We start from the raw sequence: 21,522 nt of genomic DNA, 5'->3' as shown, positions 1-21,522 counted from the left end.
GTTCACAACCACAGACATTACAACAACTAAACATGACTCCTGGAGTCCCAAAGAAAGACTCATGTGTGAGGAGTGAGGGGCGAGGGTGGGGGTGGTATTTATATACAAATGCCCAATGGCCATGGAGTCATTTGTTAGTTAATTCCCAGCATTTATATATAGCCTTTGGTGTGGAGATGGCAAAGTTGGTTTCCTTAAGTGTAGACAAAACAAAACAAAGAAACAACAACCAAAATTAAAACAAGTGTATGAAGATGGAAATCTAGTAAGTATTTGCTGAAGTTGTAAGGACCTATGGGCTCTACGGGCATGTCATGGTTGGATCTCTACCAGCAGCTGTAGTGTTTACTTTAAGCATGTAGTCCTCCAGATCTATTTAACTTAGCTCACCACTGCTAGTGACCTGGCTAAGTCAATACTAGTGCCAAGAGAAGAACTTTGCAAATTGCAGAGCAAGATTCTGCTACTCGAGGCTGCTGTTGTGTGGGATCCCTGGAGAAACGACTGTCACTATGTCTGGGCAAGAAGCAAAATCTTCCAGGGAGAACTTGAGGCACAAGAAGGAAATAGAAAACATGAAATGCAAAGTTATTGATAGGAAAGCAGTGACATTCAGTGTAAAGTGACAACACACTTCAAGAAACTCAGAGTCTTACTGACAGGAGCTCCCACGAATTCTCTCAGGTCTCTCCTTGAAGGTCAGAATTGCTGATAATCACCCTTCAAAGGAGCTGGGCCTGGAGGAGGAAGAAGATATGATTAAAGTTTATCAGGAACTAACAGGGGGTCATTCAAGCATTTTAAATTCTCTTTTTATTCTTTCTTTTCCCTCAATCCATTTTCATTTCTAGAAATAGTTCTTTTTTAATGTGGAGTCCAAAAGAAGAATTCAAAGCAGATACTCCATCTCTTTAAAATATCTGATAATTGAATTTCAATTCCCATTCTGTATTATTGTTTGTGCTCACTGTGCTGATGTTGGGAGACCAAACCTCACTCCAGCCCCTCCAGAGTGCCCTCTCCTTTTAGAGTGACGTGCGTGCACAGTGAGACCACCGTTTCCAGGGACTATGCATCTTCTGGCTTGTGATGGGACCGACCGATGCAAAGGTGCATAATGATTTTCCCGATGTTCTGAAACTCCAGCATGTGATGTTTTCACTTCCTGGATTGTCCCTTCGTCAGAGAACCAAATTTTTTAAAACTTGATTATGAGAAAATGACCTTTCCTTAACTTAAAGATACACTTAAAATCTGAGTATCTGGACAAAACCAAGAGAAATATTGGGTAGAAGACAAGATGAGAGACACAATGAGAGTAAATGACTAATTGCAGCGTTGACATTATTGATGAGAAAGATGTTGAAAATCAACAAAAATTCTTGACAGAATATCCCAGAAATGTTCTAGGAGTTTTTTTTAGTCATTTTTTTTTGAGGGGGAAGAGTGTAGGGGAGGGGAGGGGTGGGAAGGGGGTACACATACAGCAATGCTCAGGGCATACTCCTGGCTCTATAGTCAAGTCAATCCTGGCGGTGCTCAAGGAACCATATGTGGTGCCAGAGATAGAACCCAGTGGGCCTTGTGCTGGTAAATGTCCTACCTGCTATACTATCACTGCGACCTGAAGGTTCTCATTTTCATTGACAGTTTAAGTTATTCATCCATATGTGGATGCAACAGAGGACAGCTCTTTTTGTTTTATCTGTACTTTCTGGTCTGGGTTATGAGGTTTAAATGGATGTTGTCCATACTAGTTTTGTCATTAAAATAAACAAAATACTTGCAAAAATTATAAAAATATAAAGTTTCTGAGGTGATATGGAACGTGAGCAGGAGAAAATACTTAATGTGTGACCAGAGATCTTTGCTAGGAGAGAGTTGGGTAAAGACTGGAACTACCATGCCCATGCCTGATACCCATTGTTCTAAACCCTGGAATTACTCATGAAAGTGGACAAAACAAGTCCAGGGCTCAGAATGAAATGAAAATGCCAAGGGAGGGAGTGTATGGTTTCCTTGGACTGTCTTCAAACAACCTCTGCAACGTTTCAAGGTCCCTGCTTCCTTCAGGGAAGTCAGAGGTAAGTAACCAAGTAACTACATCCCATAGCTTCATTGTTAGGTCAGTACTGCTGGGAATCCTTTCTCTGAGCACACATGGGAAAACTAACACATGGGGTGGGGGAGGGGCAAGAAATGAAATAGTATAAATAAAAACACAAAACAGATAATAGCTTACTATATTCTTTTTGGTTATTTTCATTTTTAAATGTTTTTTAAAAATTATGCACCATTTTTAAGAAACGTCAGTTCAGGTTCTGGTCCTGTGAGTAAGTTTCAGGCTTATAGTGTTCCAACTCCAAATCTACCACTGGCGTCAGCTTACCTGAATTACTATTTCAAGGTTCCTCACCACCACCCACTCTTCCTATCAGAAAAATCTGTAATTTTTTTTGTTTCGTTTTGCGAAGGTGGGGGAAAGAGGGACGTTTGAGTCACACCTGGCAGTGCTCAGGGCTCATTCTTGGCTTTGTGCTCAAGAATCACTTCTGGTGGTGCTCCGAGATTGAAGCCCTACGTCCACCACTTTCCATTTAACTATTCTAATGTCTAATTCTTCATAATGCCATTCTATTACTCCCAGTATGCCACAGCATTCTCCCTACTTTCTTTGGCTTTGTCAGTACTGTAACTCAAGGCCTGAGTTTTTCTATATTTGATAACTTCCACTCCTTTGTAACCATCTATATAACACAAATGAGTAAGATAATCTAATATTTTTCCTTCTCTATCTGACTTTACTCAATATTGGTTCATTTCTGCTGTTCAACATTTGTTTAATTAGTTTTGGTTTTTGAGCCACACCCAGTCGTGCTCAGGGGCCTTACTCCTGGCTCTGTGCTCAGGAATCACTCACTCCTGGAGAGGAGGGAATAATGTGGTATTGGAGATCAAATCCAGATTGGCTGCCTGAAAGACAAGTCCCATATACATAACACTTTCTGGGACAACATTTATTTCTTATAATATGTTACTTGATGTCCCATGCAGAGCTGGTTTGGTCACAACAAAGGTCCTTAGCGTTGTTTGTCTGAAAGTGTTTTTATCCCTCCCTCAAACCTGAGTGGTAGCCTTTCCAGGGTAAAGTATTCTTGGTTGATTCTTTTCACTAAGTTCTTTGAATATATTATTTCATTTTTATTGTGGAGTTAAATTTGAGAATTTTGATGTCAATTCTATGTTATTTCACTTATATCTGGGGCTTTGCATCTCTCTCGCTACTTTCAGTGATGTCTATTTCTCTGGTTCTTTGGTTCTTGCTATTTTTATTTCAGTGTTTCCTTGGTGTTGTTCTGTTTGAGTTTATTTTGTTTGACCCCTTTTGTATCTCCTGGATCAGTGCACAGATCTCTCCCCAGACCAAAGATGTTCTCAGCTATTACCTCTTCCCCCAGTAATTCTTTCTTTCTCTTTTTCCTTTTCCTTCTGGCATTTCTATAACTTAGAGGCTGTTTCTCTTGCTATAAAATTGTAAAAAAATGTACATGGCTGACCCAGGTTTAATCCCCAGCATCCCATATGGTCTAATGTCTTAAACTTTCTTCATGCTTTGAAATTCTCTTTTCTGTTATTTCTACTTTATTGGGACTGTATAGCTCATCCTCCTGCTCACTAGTTTGATGTTTTCACCTTTTCTGTTCTTCTATTTTGTCTTACTACTTTATTCTTTAGCTCTTTCAATTCTCTTTAATGAAATCTTTAATTTTCTAACCATTTTCAAGTTAACTATGTCTGCCAATGGTGTTCTTAATCAATTGAACATTGAAAGGACCACTAATTTTAAGTCATCTTCAAGTTATGCATGTGCTGTACCACCTGAGCTATTTTTACACTCAATCCTTGTGTATTTTTTTAAAGTTTAAACTATAATTAATTAATTTTCCTAGATTGAATATTTATTAATTAATTTGTTTAATTAATGCATCTGTTATAAGCTAGATGTTATTATATGCTCTTTGGAATAAAATGAATTTTATTTTATCTTTGAGGGCATAGCAGAGTCCCTCAAATTTCCATAATTTAAGGAAAAGAGCTTTTTATAACTTATCTAGATATCTTGAGAGTGATATATAAAAGCACAGATTTCCTGGATTTTAATCCTAACCTGATACTTAAGCAGGGTGATTTAGGGACATTAATTTATTTATGCTTCAATGTCATTACTGCCAACTTCATGGGGTTGTTTTGGAAATTGTATCTGTTAGTATCTGTAAAATTCAAGTAGTGTCAGATTCACAATCATCCTTCACCACATGTTTGGTCTTTGCCTGTCTTGTGAGAGTACAGGTTTGCAGCATCTTAACTCCTATCTGAAGAATCAGAACAAATAGAAACAGGAGCTTATATTTGACCTAATCATTGGAGGATGAATAGAACTTTTCCAATGGAAAAGGACAGGGCTTCTCTAAGCAAAAGGAAACCTCTTGCAGAGATGGAGAAGAGACAGGGTTTTGAGGGGTTAACACAGGGACTGGTGTGTGTGTGTGTGTGTGTGTGTGTGTGTGTGTGTGTGTGTGTGTGAGAGAGAGAGAGAGAGAGAGAGAGAGAGAGAGAGGGAGAGAGAGAGAGAGATCATTTTTTCCTACTAAGCAATGAACACAATCAGAACTATTTAAAAAAAAAACAAAATAGAAAAACATGATTTTGGCTAAAGAATCCTTGAGAATAAATGAACTGCTTTTAAAGTCCCTTACTGTTGTTGGTTTTTTTTTCTTTATGTTTACCAAATAAGCACTGACTCTGAAATAAAAACACCAACTCAAATTTCCTCAGCGAATTAGCCCAGTCTGAACCCCAGCAGCAGCCTTGCTGGCGTTGATCCTGGTGATCTCAGATAGAGGCAGAGTGCAGCTGAGAGCCAGATGGGGTAAACTGCTACATACAGGCTCTTCAGATGTCTTTTGTCTGCAAATGTGTTCAGAAAAATCAGTGGCTTTCACTCATACTGTGCTCCAGAAATACAGCCAGATCAACCTTTTTGAGTCTCACTTACAAATTTTACTTACATTAACTTAGGATACACGAACTCCAGGAAAAGAGCGTTTGTAAAACTTTCTCTCTGACTTTGTTTATATAGCAGCACTTGCAGGAGGCAGAGGCAGTGAAAGGACAAGGTGAGGGAAAGGGAGTAAGGGGTTTATAAGATATACAAAACCCATGGGAAGATTTCTGTGATGTCCTACAAGGAACACGCAGCTAATGGAAAAATTATATATTAGGACCCTTTCCCTCTCCTCTCCCCCTTTGGTCACATCCCGCAGTGTTTAGAGCTTACTTCTGATTCTATGCTCAGGAATCACTCCTGACAGTGCTCAGGGAACCATATGGGGTGCTGGGGATTAAACCAGGACCAGCCATGTGCAAGGCAAATGCCCTACTCACTGTACTGTTGCACCAACCCACCATTAGGATTCTTGTCCATGTTCTAATTCAATTCCTACATTGTCACATGCCTCTGGTGCCCTATAGGAAGAGGGCAACTTAATTTTAGAGTCAAGCACTAGAGTCATCCAGCATTAAAGCTCTGGTTGGTAAAGACCAGGATGAAGGTGCTGCTTTAGTTGATTAAACAAAAGTGGCTTCATGATTGTTTTCACCAAAGTATTTGCTCTGTTCAATAAAAATATAGTATGAACCACATAGGTGGCTTTTCTTTTCTGGTAGTGAAGGGAGGAAAACTACAAGACAGTACCCTTTTCTTCTCTAATTTGTTTGACTGTTTGAAAAAATAGTATTGCCATTACAAGGACTAACAAGAGAACAAGAAAACAAATTTCATAGGATGGAGATGCCATAGAGATGGGACCTAGAGAAATAAACCAAACATCTTGCTTTTATTTTCGTTTAGACAAAGAAAAATTTGGGAAGAAAAGAAATTAGTAGAAGAATGAGGAAGTAACAAAATCTACTTACACAACCCTCTTTGACCTAAATTCTCTATCTCTAGTGATAAAAATGGTTTCTATCCTGTTACAGGGAGGGTAATTTTTCACATAGGGAATTCATCTCCTGCTCACAAGGACAAAGGAGTGTCACAGTGTTCTCTTTGCAAAGACTGTTTCTTAACAAACTCTGGCTTAAAATAATCAATATGTCAGGGGCCAGAGAGATAGTGGGATGGCAGCTGCCTGGCTTGCACACCGCAGGCCCAGTGTCATCTCGTGCTGTACGTGGACACAGAACTCAGGAAATCTTCCTTCCTTCCTTCCATCCTACCTTCCTTCCACAATCTCATCTAGGGATCTGGGTCAGGACCAGGAGAAGTTCAGTAAAACACTGGCCTAACACAGAATTTAAGAGGATACCAAAAAGACTTAGTAATTGAGATAAATATCTCTTAACACAGTATCAGAAAAAAATATTAATTGAAAACACAAATCCACAATAAGAATAATACCAAGGTGCCCAGTGAGCAGAACCAGGGAACCTGAAGAACCCCCTTCTCAGCTGAGGTGCCCTCTGAATACCTAGGCCTAAGGGGAGCCCCGCAAGTCTTAGGAGTGCACCAGAAGTGAACTGAACTACATGCCCTGAGCAGGCATCTAAGAGTGGCCTTTCCCCCCACAAGTACAGTGGCGGCAGTGGGCATGGCATCCAAGGTTGCTGCACTTATTTTTCCTTTTCCCAGCACTTTGGACTTACATCTCAGCCTTCATTACCTAATTCTGATGAGGACAGCCTGGCTATTGAAAACACATTAGGCCAATAGTCCACTAGCCTATTCCAATCAAAATACCCCCAAAACTCATCAAAATAATGGTGAGCACAAGAATCTGAACAAGCGTAATGCAAAAGAACACATCCCATGAAGCTGCACTAGAGGCCTCACATCAGGCGCAGAGGAGCACCAAAGAGGCAGTATTCTTAAAGGGGAAAATGGAGACCACCACTGACCAAGCCCATCGAGAATCCTCCCTCGCAGTGAGAGGGAGTCACTGATAAAGAGGGTGAACTGGAGGGACACACCTCCATACTACCACAGCAACATGAAGAAACAGCATAGACTCTACCACAAGGAGTGGATGAGGAAAAGCCCTGAAGCCTCAACGGGGAATACCCACAAATATAATCTCTCTGATAAAGAATTCAGAGGTTAAATGTTGAGGATGTTCAATGAGCTCAAAGAAATGGTGGAATAGGCATCCAGTAAATTAAAGGAGGACATGAAAGAAACAGTGGAATGAACAGCCAATAAAATACAGGAAGAAATGAAAGCAGAAATAAGAAAGTTACAAACAGAAGTCCCCCAAAAAATTTTTTTAAAAATGGGGCTGGAGCAATAGCACAGTAGGTAGGGCATTTGCCTTGCATGCGGCCAACCTGGGTTCGATTCCCAGCATCCCATATGGTCCCCTGAGCACCACCAGGAGTAATTCCTGAGTGCAGAGCCAGGAGTAACCCCTGTGCATCACCAGGTGTGACCCCCCCCCCAAAAAAAAGCAAAGACAAAAAAAAGAAAGTTACAAACAGAAGAGTCACTAATAAAGGATTTGGTAGATGAAATTAAAAACTCAGTCGGTGCCCTCAACAGTGAATGACACAGCTGAAGACAGAATCAGTGAGCTTGAAGATGAGCTGCAGAAAGCATATGGGGAAAAACATGTAATGGAAAAAGATCTTAAGATATCATTTGGAGGAATAAGAGACCTAGAGGATGAATTCAAGAGGAACAGCATAAGAATCACTAGAGTACCAGAAGGATGGGGAGGCAACCCCAATGAAGTAGCAACAGTTAAAGATATGATTGCTGAGAAGTTCCCAGCGTTGAAAAATGCAGGCATCCAGATCCAAGGAGCCCAAAGGGTACCAACTAAAAGAGACCCCAACAAAAAGACTCCAAGACATGTCATAATCAGAATTACAAATACCATAGATGGAGGCACAAATACTGCAGGCAATAAGATCAAAGAAGGAAATCACGTAGAAAGGAGCATCCCTTAGATTTACAGCAGAAAACCGTCTGAACCTGAAGACAACGGTGGAATATAGTGAAAAAACTCAATGAAATGAGCACCTAACCAAAAATACTTTATCAGGCTAAACTCTCACTCAAACTCGGAGGAATGATACACTATTTCATGGATAAACAACAGCTCAGGAACTTCATAGACTCAAAACCAACCTTAAAAGAAGAACTAAAGGGGCTACTGTGTTAATAATAAAACGAATCAGAAATGAAAAGGGAGACATTGCATCAGAAACCAAAGAAATTCAAAAGATCATCAAAGATTACTTTGAAAGTCTGTTTGCCACAAAACTAGAGAGCCTAGAAGAAATGGATAAATTCCTGGATTCCTATAACCTCCCAAGTCTGATCCAAGAAGATTTGGAATACCTGAATAGAACTGTCACTATCAAGGAAATTGAAACAGTAATCAAAATTCTTCCCCAAAACAAAGGCCAGGTCCAAATGGATTCACTAGCAAATTCTTCTAAACACTTAAAGAGGACCTATTGCCAGTCCTTTTCAAGATTTTCCAGGAAATTTAATAGAAACACTCCCAAGCAGTTTCTATGAGGCACATATCACCCTAATGCCAAAAGCAGACAGAGACATGACAAAAAAAGAAAATTACGGCTGATATCCTGATTAGCACAGATGCAAAGATCCTCAACAAAATATTAGAAAATAGAATCCAAGACTTATCAAAAAGATCATACACCATGACCAAGTGATATTTATTCCAGGGATGCAAGGATAGTTTAACATTTTCAAGTGAATCAATGTAATCCATTATATCAATACAAGAAAAGATAAAAACCATATGATCATATCAATCGATGCAGAGAAAGCATTTGACAAGATCCAGCACCCATTTATGAGAAAATTCTCAGCAAAATGGGAATTGAAGGAACTTTCCTCAATAGAGTCAAAGCCATCTACCACAAGCCTATGGCAAGCACTATCCTCAATGGGGAAAAACTAAGAGCCTTCCTTCTAAGATCAGGGACAAGACAAGGATTCCCACTCTCACCACTTCTGTTCAATATAGTACTGGAAGTACTTGCCAGAGCAATTAGCCAAGAAAAAGTTATTAAGGGCATCCAGATAGGAAAGGAAGAAATCAAGCTCTCAGTATTTGAAGATGACATGATACTCTATTTAGAGAAACCTAAAGCTTCTATCAAGAAGCTCCTAAAAACAATAGACTTGTATAGTAAAGTTGCAGACTATAAAGTCAATACCCAAAAGTCCATGGCTTTCCTATATGCAAATACTGAGAGAGAAGAAAGCGATATGAAAAAAGCAATCACATTCACAATCATGACTCATAAAATGATGTACTTTAGAATCAGCTTAACTAAGGAGGTAAAGGACCTGTACAAAGAAAACTATAAAATGCTACTTCAAGAAATAAAAGAGGACACGAAGAAATGGAAACACATCTCCTGCTCATGGATTGGGAGAATTAACATTGTCAAAATGGCAATACTCCCCCAAAGCATTATACAGATTCAATGCAATCACTTTAAGGATACCCATGGAATTCTTCAAAAAGATTGATCAAACACTCTGGAAATTCATATGGAACAACAACTCCCCCCAAAATAGCTAAAGCAATTCTTGGAGAAAAAAAATGATGGGATGCTTCACCTACCCCAAACTCAAACTCTATTACAAAGCGGTAATAATTAAAACAGCATGTTATTGGAACAAAGACAGAGCTGCAGACCAATGTAATAGGGTTGAACATCCTCAAATACATGATCATCTAATCTTTGATAAGGGAGCAATAAATATAAAATTGAGCAAGAAAAGGCTCCTTAACAAATGATGCTGCCAAAACTGGACAGCTACATTGGAATAAATGGGCTCAGACCTCTACCTAACACCATGCACAAAAGTCAAATCAAAATGGATTAAAGATCTCAACGTCAGACCAGAATCCATAAGGCACATTGAAGAAAAGGCCAGCAAAACCCTCCATGACATTGAAGCTAATAGTATCTTCAAAGATGAAATGTGACTGGCCAAGCAAGTGGAAACAGATGAACAAATGGTACTATCTTAAACTAAGAAAGTTCTGAACCTCAAAAGAAACAGTGACCAGAATACAAAGACAGTCTACAGAATGGGAAAGGATACTCACCCAACATCCTTCTGATAAGGGGTTAGAATCAAGGATATACAAGGCACTGGTTGAATGCTACAAGAAGAAAACATTCAATCCCATCAGAAAGTGGGGCAAGGAACTGTCACTGTCACTGTCATCCTGTTGCTCATCGATTTGTTCAAGTGGGCACCAGTAACATCTCTCATTGTGGGACTTATTGTTACTGTTTCTGGCATATCCAATACCCCATCTGTAGCTTGCCAGGCTTTGCTGTGCAGGCGCGATATTCTCGGTAGCTTGCCAGGCTCTCCCAGAGGGGCAGAGGAATCAAACACGGGTCGGCCGCCTGAAAGGCCCTACCGCTATGCTATTGCTCCAGCCCTGGGGCAAGGAAATGAACAAAAATTTTCTCAAAGAAGAAATCTGAACGGTCAAAAGGCACATAAAAAAATGTCTTCATCATGAATCATCAGGGAGATACAGATCAAACTAACAATGAGATATCATCTCACACCACAGAGATGAGCACACATTCAAAAGAACAAAAGCAACTGATGTTGGCATGGATGCAGGGATAAGGGGACTCTCCTTCACTGTTGGTGGGAATGGCAACTGGTTCAGCCATTTTAGAAAACAATATGGATGTTTTCAAAACACTAGAAGTTGAGCTCCCATTTGACCCAGCAATACCACTTCTGGGAATATATCCTCAGAGATGAAAAAAAATACAGTAGAAATGACATCTGCACATGTATGTTTATTGCAGCACTATTTACAATAGCCAGAATCTGGAAATAACCTGAGTACTCGAGAACAAATGACTGGTTAAAGAAACTTTGGTACATCTACACAATGGAATACTATGCAGCTGTTAGAAAAGATGAAATCATGAAATTTGCATATAAGTGAATCGACATGGAGAGTATCATGCTAAATGAAATGAATCAGAGAGAGAGGGACAGGCATAAAATGACTTCACTCATTTGTGGAATATAATGTAACTTAATGGGAAACTAACACCTAAGGACAATAGAGATAAGGGCCAGAAGGATCGCTCCATGGCTTAGAAGCTGCCCTCACATGCTGGGGAAAAAGGCAGCTGGGATAGAGAAGGGACCACTAAATAAATGATGCTTAGAGGACTCGGATGGTAGATGCGTACTGAAAGTAGACTTTGGACCAAACACGATGGCCACTTAATATCTGTATTGCAAACCGTAACACCCAAAAGAAGAGTGAGAGAGTAAGAGGGAATGTGCTGCCACAAAGGCAGGGTGGGGATAGGGTGGGGTGGCAGAAGAGGTACTGGGAACATTGGTGGTGGAGAATGGGCACCGGTGGAGGGATGAGTACTCGATCATTGTATGGCTGAAACATAATCATGAAAGTTTGCAAGTCTGTAACTGTATCTCATGGTGATTCATTAAAAAAAATATATAAAAAGAATAATATCAAAATCTTAAACAAAGATTAGAGCAATGCTGAGCAATATTGGAACTTGAGGCAGAAGTTAAAGATGTGTCCTTATGTGTTTGTTTACATTCTTGTGTTTGATAAGCAATCCCCTCACCCGCAATATTAAAGTAGTCAGGCTGGAGAAAAAAAAAACATGCAGAAATGAACAGAAACAAGGGGCATCAATCACAGGTATATGCTAGAGTGTAGTTTCATGTCCCCTTTTGATTTTTGCACCATTCAACATGAGCTTAAACCTCCCAGGAATGATGCTCTAACATTACCCAGGAGAGCACTGCTTATTATTTCTACTCCTACTTGTCTAGAATCCTCTGGTTCCAGAACAAGAAAAGACTTTGGGGCAAACTTATTGGGCAGTTAATAACTACCAGGAAAAACTATGAGTTGTCTTAACCCCTAGAGAAAAAGATATCATATTGTCTTTGAATAATGACTTTTTGCAATTTATGCCTTTCCAAACAAACTTTACAGGATATTTTGATGTGAACTAGGTAAAATGAGTGAAACACCAGCCTGACACATAGTGAGTGGCTCTACCGAGTTCATGGAAGGTCAAATAGGCGTTTTAGAAGAAACAGGCACCCTTAAGCACTGCCAGGAGTATCTCCTGAGCATAGAGCCAGGAACAGCCTCTAGCTCTTCAGGAGTAGTCTCTGAGAATGATCACATATGCTCAAAGTAAGTAAATAAATAAGTAATGGAAATAGACAGTAGCAGTGAAATTCTTAGCAAGATGAGTCAAGCTTTCTCTCAAAGTTCAGATTTCCTCCTATTATTTTTTTCACTCTCTTATAAAACTCTCTGTGGAATTGTCAAATTGCCTTTATGTTCTCTATGACTTCTTCAGTTGTGGGGAGTGGAACAAGTTCCTGGAAATTCCCACCAGCAGAGACAAATCTTTGGAAAATGGACAGACTTTCCCACTAAATGTCACAAAGGGGTTGCGCCTCCAAATATTCATTTCTTGTCACATTCAAGGCACTGAAATGACACTTTACTGTGCTAAAGAAAGAAATGGCCAGCAAGATAAGAGCAGGTAAGGTGCTTGCCTTGCTCACAGCCATCCTGGGTTAAATCCCCCTGACATTTTACATGGTTTCCTAAGCACCGCCAGAAGTGATGCCTGAACATAGAGTCAGGAGTAAACTTTGAATACCAATGGATCTGTCCCCCAAACCAATAAATAAATAAACAAATTACAGCTGCAAAATGCAGTAATTTATGTAATATTCCACACAGACTTAGTACCTGATGGGAACAGTGCTTTCAGCCTCCCCCAGGGGTGTAACATTAAATAATTAATTAGTATTTCTTGATCAATTCCAGTGAGGTAATGTGCATGAGAAGCTGCCCTCCTCTGGAGAGAAACTGACTTAGACAAATCTTTCTTTTTTCTTGCTAATGGCCTTGTCCTACCGTATTTCTGTCTATGAAAGTATCAAATCTTCTGCAAATCCTTATAGTGTCTTTCTTCTTGCTACATGGATGAAGAACAATCGGCGACTCATTAAATAGAGTCCTTTAGAACTTTAAACTTGTGAATATGAGTTTTAACAGGAGAAAAAGATGCGTTAGGCCACTTTTAGCCATAGAACTTTCAGATTCCTGGAAGTCATGTGAAGTTGAATGAGTTAAAAGACATTGGTATGTTTGGTTTTGGAATGAATTGTAAAATAGAGATAAAGATTTGGGGATGGAAAAAAGGAGGAAAATTAAATGTAAAGTGAAGATTTGACATCTCCAATCACATTTTACATCACAGGTGTAATCCTTGAAGACTATCAAAGAGGTAACTTGGGAACAATGAAGACTGTGAAAGCAAGCTGGCAAAGACACTGAAACTGGACAGAGATCAATATTAGACAAAGACAACCATCCTTGCCCCAAAGCATTAAGATAAGGACAGTTTGTTCTCAGTTTACCCTTCCTCCCAAAGTGAACCCTTTGTTAAGATTTGCAGATAAGACTGTGTGTCTCTGGGGACCAGTTTAAGGGGATTTATTTTTTAATTTTAATTTTTAATTAGTGAATCACTGTGAGGGTACAGTTTCAGATTTATACATTTTTGTGCTCATGTTTCCCCCATACAAAGTTCGAGAACCCATCCCTTCACCAGTGCCCATTCTCCACCACCAGTAAACCCAGCGTCCCTCCCACCCTCCCCAGTCCCGTCTCCCCCCACCCCAAACTGCCACTATGGCAGGGTATTCCCTTTTGTTCTCTCTCTCTGATTAGGTGTTGTGGTTTGCAATAAAGGTGTTGAGCGGCCATTGTGTTCAGTCTCTAGTCTACATTCGGCATGCGTTTCACCCCTCCACCGCATGACCTCCGACCACATTTTACTTGGTGTTCCCTTCTCTGAGTTGCCCAGAATGAGAGAGACCAGCTTCTAAGCCATGGAGTCAACCTCCTGGTACTTATTTCTACTATTCTTGGGTGTTAGGCTCCTAGTCTATTATTCTATATTCCACAGATGAGTGCAATCTTTCTATGTCTGTCTCTCTCTTTCTGACTCATTTCACTTAGCAGGATACTTTCCATGCTGATCCACTTATATGCAAACTTCATGACCTCATTTTTTCTAACAGCTGCATAGTATTCCATTGCATAGATGTACCAAAGTTTCTTCAACCAGTCATCTGTTCTAGGGCACTCAGGTTTTTTCCAGATTCTGGCTATTGTAAACAGTGCTGCAATGAACATATAAGTGCAGATGTCATTTCGACTATACTTTTTTGCTCCTCTGGGATATATTCCCAGAAGTGGTATTGCTGGGTCAAATGGGAGCTCAACCTCTAGTTTTTTGAGAATCGTCCATATTGTTTTCCAAAAGGGCTGAACTAGTCAGCATTTCCACCAGCAGTGTAGAAGGGTCCCTTTCTCCTCAAGGGAATTTTTATTAATTTGGGCACCTTTATTTTATATTTTATCTTTCATTCTGGAACCAACTCTTCCTAAAGATATGCTTCCTTCCTTTCTATAAAGACCCCTTGTTGTGGAACTAAAAAGCTAGTACAGCAGATTAGATGCTTGCCTCAAAAACAACTGACCCTCATTCAATCCTGGCACCCCTTCTGAGCACCATCAGGAGCTATCCCTAAGCACAGAACCAGGACTAAGTCCTTAGTTCTACCAGGCATAGCTCCAAAATTAAAAACAGCAACAATAACAAAAAAAATTCAAGCAAACAAAAAATCAAACAAATCAAAACCCCCTTTTGACCATTCAGACAAGATGGCTGCTTTGAAGACATGAGTCGCCTATCTTCCAACATGCCAGCTTATTGAAAATAAAAGTTTTTTTCTACCTATGAGACATTATGTCTCTCATTTGAGTGGCAGTAAAACACCTTTCATGGTTACAGTATTCTTTAGGAACATTTTACAGGGTTAAGAGTAGTTTCAGACATGTCACAATTTTTCCTAAGTTCAGCCTGCAAAGAATGCTAACTACGTATAATGGTTGAGGTGTAGCCTTGCTTGCATCTGTTGCAGGTGGCATGGTAAAAGTGGGAAGCGAGGGAGGTAGCTTCAAGAAGAGTGCTTCTACCTCTCTACTTGGCCCACCTGGGCCACCTGGGAAAAAGTCTAGGATGGGTGAGGACTAGTAAATTATGTAATGAGCACCTACGTGGCACAGATGCTTACATCCCTCCAGCCTCATAAGGCAGCCGTCAAACTATGCCTGAAGCCCAGCATGTTGTTCTGCACAGTGTGGAAATGGTACCCCACCACCTGGGTTCTTGGGGAGCCAGAAACTCACACTATAGTGAAAAATTGCTCTTTTAGGAAAGGAAAGTCAATCTGAACTTGGGCACAGGTGCTCGGGGCCTGTCACCTTCCCTTGAAGAAATGCATTTCAGGAGGTGAAATATGAAGCAAGATAGTTTTTATTGAAAGAAATGTATGTATTTATTTATTTTCTTTTTTTGAAGGGGCACACATCAATGATGCTCAGGACTTATTCCTGGTTCTGCACTGAAGAACTACTCTGGGATACCAGGGATCAAACCCCAGTTGGCCATGAGCAAGTCAAACACCCTACCCACTGTATTATCTTTCTGGTCCTTATTGAAAGAAATTAGAAAGATGTGGTGGCAAATGAAAGGAAGAGAAGGGAAAAGCACAGGAAGGGGGATAGAGGGAAGGGGTGGGAGTAAATGGGGAGGGAGAGAGAGTGGGAAAGGGAGGGGAAGGAGGAGGAGGGGAAGAGAGAAAGGTTGAGGAAGAGGGATAGGGGAAGGGGAGGAGAGAAAGGGACAAAGACAGAGAGAGAGAAAGACACACAGAGAGAGAGAGAGAGAGAGAGAGAGAGAGAGAGAGAGAGAGAGAGAGAGAGAGAGAGAGAGAGAGAGAGAGAGAGAGAGAGAGGGGTGTTCTAGGGCAAGCCCTAAATGGTTTTGTTTTATTCAATTCCTCCAAAGGTGTTTTCCTGGAGTTCAAACAAAACAAAACTTAATCTAGGTATTGTCACAGGGAAAGCCCTGCATCCTGGTGATCTTTTCATAACATCACCAGGACTTTTCTTCTGTAACTTTTCTTTTCTTCTGTAACTTCTTCTTTCTGAGGGGCCCACCCTTCTCCAGATAAGGCCTTGGATTTCTTCACCTTCAATGAGTTCAGGATTTGCATCTCAATGGATTGTGGCCTTCATGCCTTGGGCTACTTCGGGCCTGGAACTTCAGGGCTGGAGGATCTCTTAAATTTTATTTCCCAAAAGTTCATTATCAAGGTCCCCAAACCAATCTACCTGCAACATGTCAATTCCTGGTTCTTTGTTCAAGTATTTTGAGTGCTTCCTATCTTGGAAGCAAGGTCAAGTGTTGGGTACATGATGTTGGGTATATGATGCACATTTGAAAAAACTAGGTAATTTAGACTTAGTTTTGAACAAGTCTTGTCTTTGGGCATTTTTGTTTCTTACTTTCTCAACTATCTCATGCTTTTAAAACTGGTTATTTGGGTTTTCCAAAAGATTTAGATCTCCCAGGGTTTCCAAAATAATGTTGTTGGGGAAAGTAGGGAGCAAGCTTTGAAAGAAAGTGGTACCACCATCTGCTAGACCCCCCTTGGCCTCCCGATGGAAGAGCTTGGGGAGGGTTATAATGATGAAGTTGCCACAAGCCTGTGCATGGCACTCTAAAGCATTCCACCATCCCTACTCGGTTGCCGTGAAGCAACATCCAAAATCTACTTCATCTACAGCACGAAATCGTTCTTTGTGGGGAAAGGGAAAATCAGGCCTAACCTCTGTCCAGGTTCTAGGTCAGCTGTCTAGCCTCACAGAAAGGAATTCAGGCAGAGACTAATATGGAGATAAACTAGCTTTATTCAGAGAACTCTATGGAGAGGCAGACAGGCAGAGAGAGGGAGGGAGAGAGGAGCCTAGAAGAGAGACAGACAGACAGACAGACAGACAGACAATTTTGCATTCAAAAGAGAATCCAGATTTCTACAGAGGAGAGAGCTGAGGATCTCCCACAAAGTGAAAAAACAAAACCAACCAACCAACCAACAAACAAACAAACGAATTACACTTGTCAGATAGAAATACAGGAAGCACCAGAATGAAGACTTTGTGGCTTGTATTTGCGAAGGTGATTTTTACAGGAATTTTCTGAAACTTTCAACTTAGGGCTTTCTCTGTAGAGATAAGCACCCATTGCTAGCATGATATGAAACAGATTGAATTCCTGGTGATATTTTCTCAAATTCTTATCATGGTCTTTTTTTCCCCCTTGAAACATTTTTCTGAGGGGACCCTCGGTTGGTCTCACCAGGGCTCTTTCTGCATTTTCTACTGGGATTGGCCTTCATGCTGCTTCAGGGCTGGTGACAAGGCAACTTTTTAAACTATAGCTTAGTTTTAATCCTAGAAAACCTCACTGTCAGGTACTGTGTGTTCCTCTTCTAATTTCTCAAGACACTTTACTTTTAAATGTTTGAGGTGAAAATGTGCCCAATGCACCCAGACCCCAACTCCTCCCAGCATCCTGGGGGTCCTGCATCCTGCCCCCAGCCGTTGCCCATCCAGTGCTGTGCTGTCAACTTCCTCCATCAGGTTTGTGGACCCCTATTGTCACTCCCCCATCCACTCATCTGGAACACCTCCTAACCCCCTAAACACAAAACCACATGGACTCTGGTGCATCTGTGTCAAGAACTTATTTTCTCTACACCCCACATTTGAGGCATTACTTATCCCAGGTCTCACATATACCTACCAATAAGCCAGGCAACTCACAAAAATAGCCCGATTGCAAGGACCATAAACATACAACAACAGGAGATAAAACTCCAAAACACAAAGGTCACTATGGTAAAACAATGCAGAAACTCACCAAGCCCAATGGTTGAAGTTGCTAGCCCAAATGAATCAAACAGTAACAATGAACTGTATTACATCTGAGATAAGGAATTTAAAATAGAACTTTTAAAGACGTATAAGGAGCTCAAAGAAACAATGGGACACACTGCTGATAAAATACAAGAGAATATGGAAGCAGAGGTGAGGAAAATGCAAACAAGCAGAAATGACAGACCTAAAAAACTTGACAGGTGAAATGAAAAACTCAATGGAAGACCTCAGCAACAGAGCAACCGTTGCTAAGGATAGAATCAGTGAGCTCGGAGATGAGGTGCAGAGACTCTCCCGACAACAGCAGAAAATGGAAATGAACATAAAAATAAAGCAAAAAAATTCTTGGGAAGGTGGGAGGCACCGGCCCCTCCCTCCGCCGAGATGTGATCCCGGGGGCCGCACGCATGTGTGGCCTCTCCGCAGCTGCACAAGCGTGAATCCAGACCCAGCAAAACCTCTCTCGGCGTGGGCAACTCCTCGCAGAATGTCTCCAGCCTGAGAACTAAGCCTCGGCCCCGTGCCCGCCCAGGAGGGGAAAGGTATTTCTCTCTCTCTCCTCTTTCTCTCCGGGGATGAAGGGCGCAGTGGCCGCCATATTAAGACTACCACAGATTGGGTTTTCAAGCCTGCAATTATCTAATATCTAGAAGAAATCTCCCTGGACTTCTTGTTAAAGTACAGAAATTCAAAACCGCGTGGCCGCTACTGCTACTGCGGCCGCGCGACCTTATTTGTCTTCACAGTAGGTCTGAATCTAGTGGGGTACTCCTAACAACAATAGTGAGGTTTGTGTTGAAATATTGAATGTAACCAAAGTAAACAGAATGTAAAATGAAACTTATCAGTTACAAGGTAGGGGGTGGGGGGGCGGGATGGGAGATGTACTGTGTGGGTTTGGTTTTTTTTTTTTTTTTTGGTGGTGGTATATGGGCACTGGTGAAGGGATGGTTGTTTCAGCATTGTATAACTGAGACCTAAGCCCGAAAGCATTGTAATCTTCCACACGGTGATTTAATAAAATAAAAAATAAAAAATAAAATAAAGAAAGCAAAAATTGATAGCAGAAAATGGAAAAGAACCTGAAAATAAACCAACAATGTCAAGAGAAATCTGTACCTATATATTCATTGGAGCACTGTTCACAATAGCCAAAATATGGAAACAACCGGAGTGTCCTAAAACAGATGACTGGTTAAAGAAACTTTGGTACATCTTGGAATATTAGGCAGATGTTAGGAGAGATGAAGTCATGAAATTTGCTTTTAAATGGATAAACATGGAGAGTATCATGTTAAATGAGTCAGAAAGAGAGGGACAGACATAGAGGGACTGCACTCATTTGTGGAGTATAGGGTAGCATCACATGAGGCTGACACCCAAGGACAGTAGATAGATACAAGGGCCAGGAGGATTGCCCCATAGCTGGAAGACTGCTTCATGAGCAGAGGGGAGAAGGAAGATGGAATAGAGAAGGGATCACTAAGAAAATGATGGCTGGAGGAAACAATTGGGATGGGAGATGCATGCAGAAAGTAGATAATGGACCAAACATGATGACCTCTCAGTGTTTGTGTTGCAAGCTATAATGCTCAAAAGTAGAGAAAGAGTATGGGGAATATTGTCTGCGATGGAGGTAGGGGGAGGGAGGGATATACACGGGATATTGATTGTGGGGAATGTGCACTGGTGGAGGGATGGGTGTTTGATCATTGTGAGATTGTAAATCAAACATAAAAGCTTGTAACTATCTCACGGTGATTCAATAAAATCAATAAAATTAAAAAAAAATTTAAAAATCATGAATACATAATTTTTTATTTTACATGCATGCAGAAGGGTGAGCTCTGTATAAAAAATGAGATTCCATGTTTTGAGGAACAACTCATAAAATAAACAATAAGTTTTAGAAAGAACAAGAATTTAATTTCTTTCATTAAAAAAAAATTAAATTTTCCTTAACAGCTAAAACTGGCTGGTGATGCTAAGAAAACCCTTGAAGGGCCAGGAGGAAGTCTCGGCCTGTTCACATTCTCACCACGGAAGTATTCAGGACAGATGGAGGCCTCCTCTCCTTCCGCCTTTTAAGCCACCAGGAATTCTGCCCCAAATCAGGGCCAACATGGTCTGATCCTCATCCCATTCCCTTGCCCAAAGTGGCATCTTTTGGAGATTACTGGTTCCTGGAGCTTCAGCAGAGTCTCAGCTGGTCCCACGCTCTCTGCAGACTGTCATTTCTGCAATTCCTGTCTTATTCCTTTCTTCCCTTCAGACCATGTTTTCTCTTTCCCTTCCATTCTCTTTTACCCACTCCCCCTCCCCTTCTCTTTCCTGACATGGGAAGATCCATTCATGACGTCACTGGAAACTGGCAAAAATGTCTATCTGCCATTACTGGGCACCTCAGTGACACAGGGGCTAAGCTCTGTGGGTGGGCCAGCACCTGTCCGGTGTGGCTGCCATACCTGGGCCCCACACACAGCTGCACCAGCTGAAAGCTGCCAGATTTGAAACTTGGCAGTTCAACTTAGTAAATCTCATTTTCTTATCTGTATGTTGGGGATAACAATGATAATATACCTTTGCTGTGTATTTATTATGGTGGAACACACTTGGTGGTGTATTTTGGTGGACACCAAGTAGTGTTCAGGAGACCATGTAAGTGCCAAGCATCAAACCTGGGCCTTCCACCCGGAAAGCATGCACCCACCGCATACTTGATCCATCACATCATCTATGGTCTAGAGTTCCTGTAAGGAATCAAGAGACAACTGCATAAAATAGATCTGGCCATCTCTTACAGGGGATGAGCCACTCCAATTATGGAAATGTTTGTGGAAGTTTTAGCTTGTTTTGTCCCTGCAGTATTTGTCCTGACAACTTTTCTGGATGTCTTTCAGACTTTAAAACAGTTACAACTCTGCTTTCTCTGCCATTCATCTCTTCCCCCCCACTCACACCCCAAACTTCTTCTGAACATTACTTGATTCTGGAAAGTCAGAGGGCAAATTTTAAGCCTGATAGGCATTTTCATTTTCTCCAGCTAGAGAAGGGAGAAGGCCACAACCACTCACCAAGATCCTACTGAGAATTTCCACAGGGACCCATATGAACACATATGAACTCAAGTCATGATTTTCATTGTGTGAGGTACAGTGGTGAGGCAGCCTGCCTGAAATTTCTCCTATGAAAGGTTGGGTCTGAAATAGAAACCACATTTGTTTGATGGCACCAAAGTCCATATATTTCTCCAATATAGTTCCCAAGACTGAATTCAACTCTTCCCCCACCTCAGTGGTTGGTGTCTCTTTCTCATTTACTGGCCTCTTTGGAAGCATCATTCCCTTCTTCCTGCAGCCCCTGTCCCAGACTCTCAGATTCTCTGTAGGACTCAGTCTTAGCAACATGAGCACTAGAAAAGCAAACCCCTGTAACTTAATTATTTTAGTAAACTACATGCGTAGAAAGGAATTTCTTGGCAAGGTATGGAATCTAAGAGGAACTTACAAAGCTCAGGGATAGTGTTGGAGGACTTTCTGTACCTCCTCCGTCTATTCCCTTACCTTGAAAA

General features: G+C 41.0%; 1 pseudogene; it reads left to right on the top strand.

Annotated features, from left to right (window-relative positions):
* Positions 1–512: 512 nt before the first annotated feature.
* Positions 513–851, top strand: LOC101542125 (small ubiquitin-related modifier 1-like; annotated as a pseudogene).
* The last annotated feature ends 20,671 nt before the right edge of the window (positions 852–21,522 follow it).

The sequence above is a fragment of the Sorex araneus genome, chromosome 2 (genome assembly GCF_027595985.1).
Source record: "Sorex araneus isolate mSorAra2 chromosome 2, mSorAra2.pri, whole genome shotgun sequence".
NCBI lineage: Eukaryota > Metazoa > Chordata > Mammalia > Eulipotyphla > Soricidae > Sorex > Sorex araneus.
Note: the sequence above shows the minus strand (reverse complement) of the source record. Positions and strands in the feature narration are given on the sequence as shown.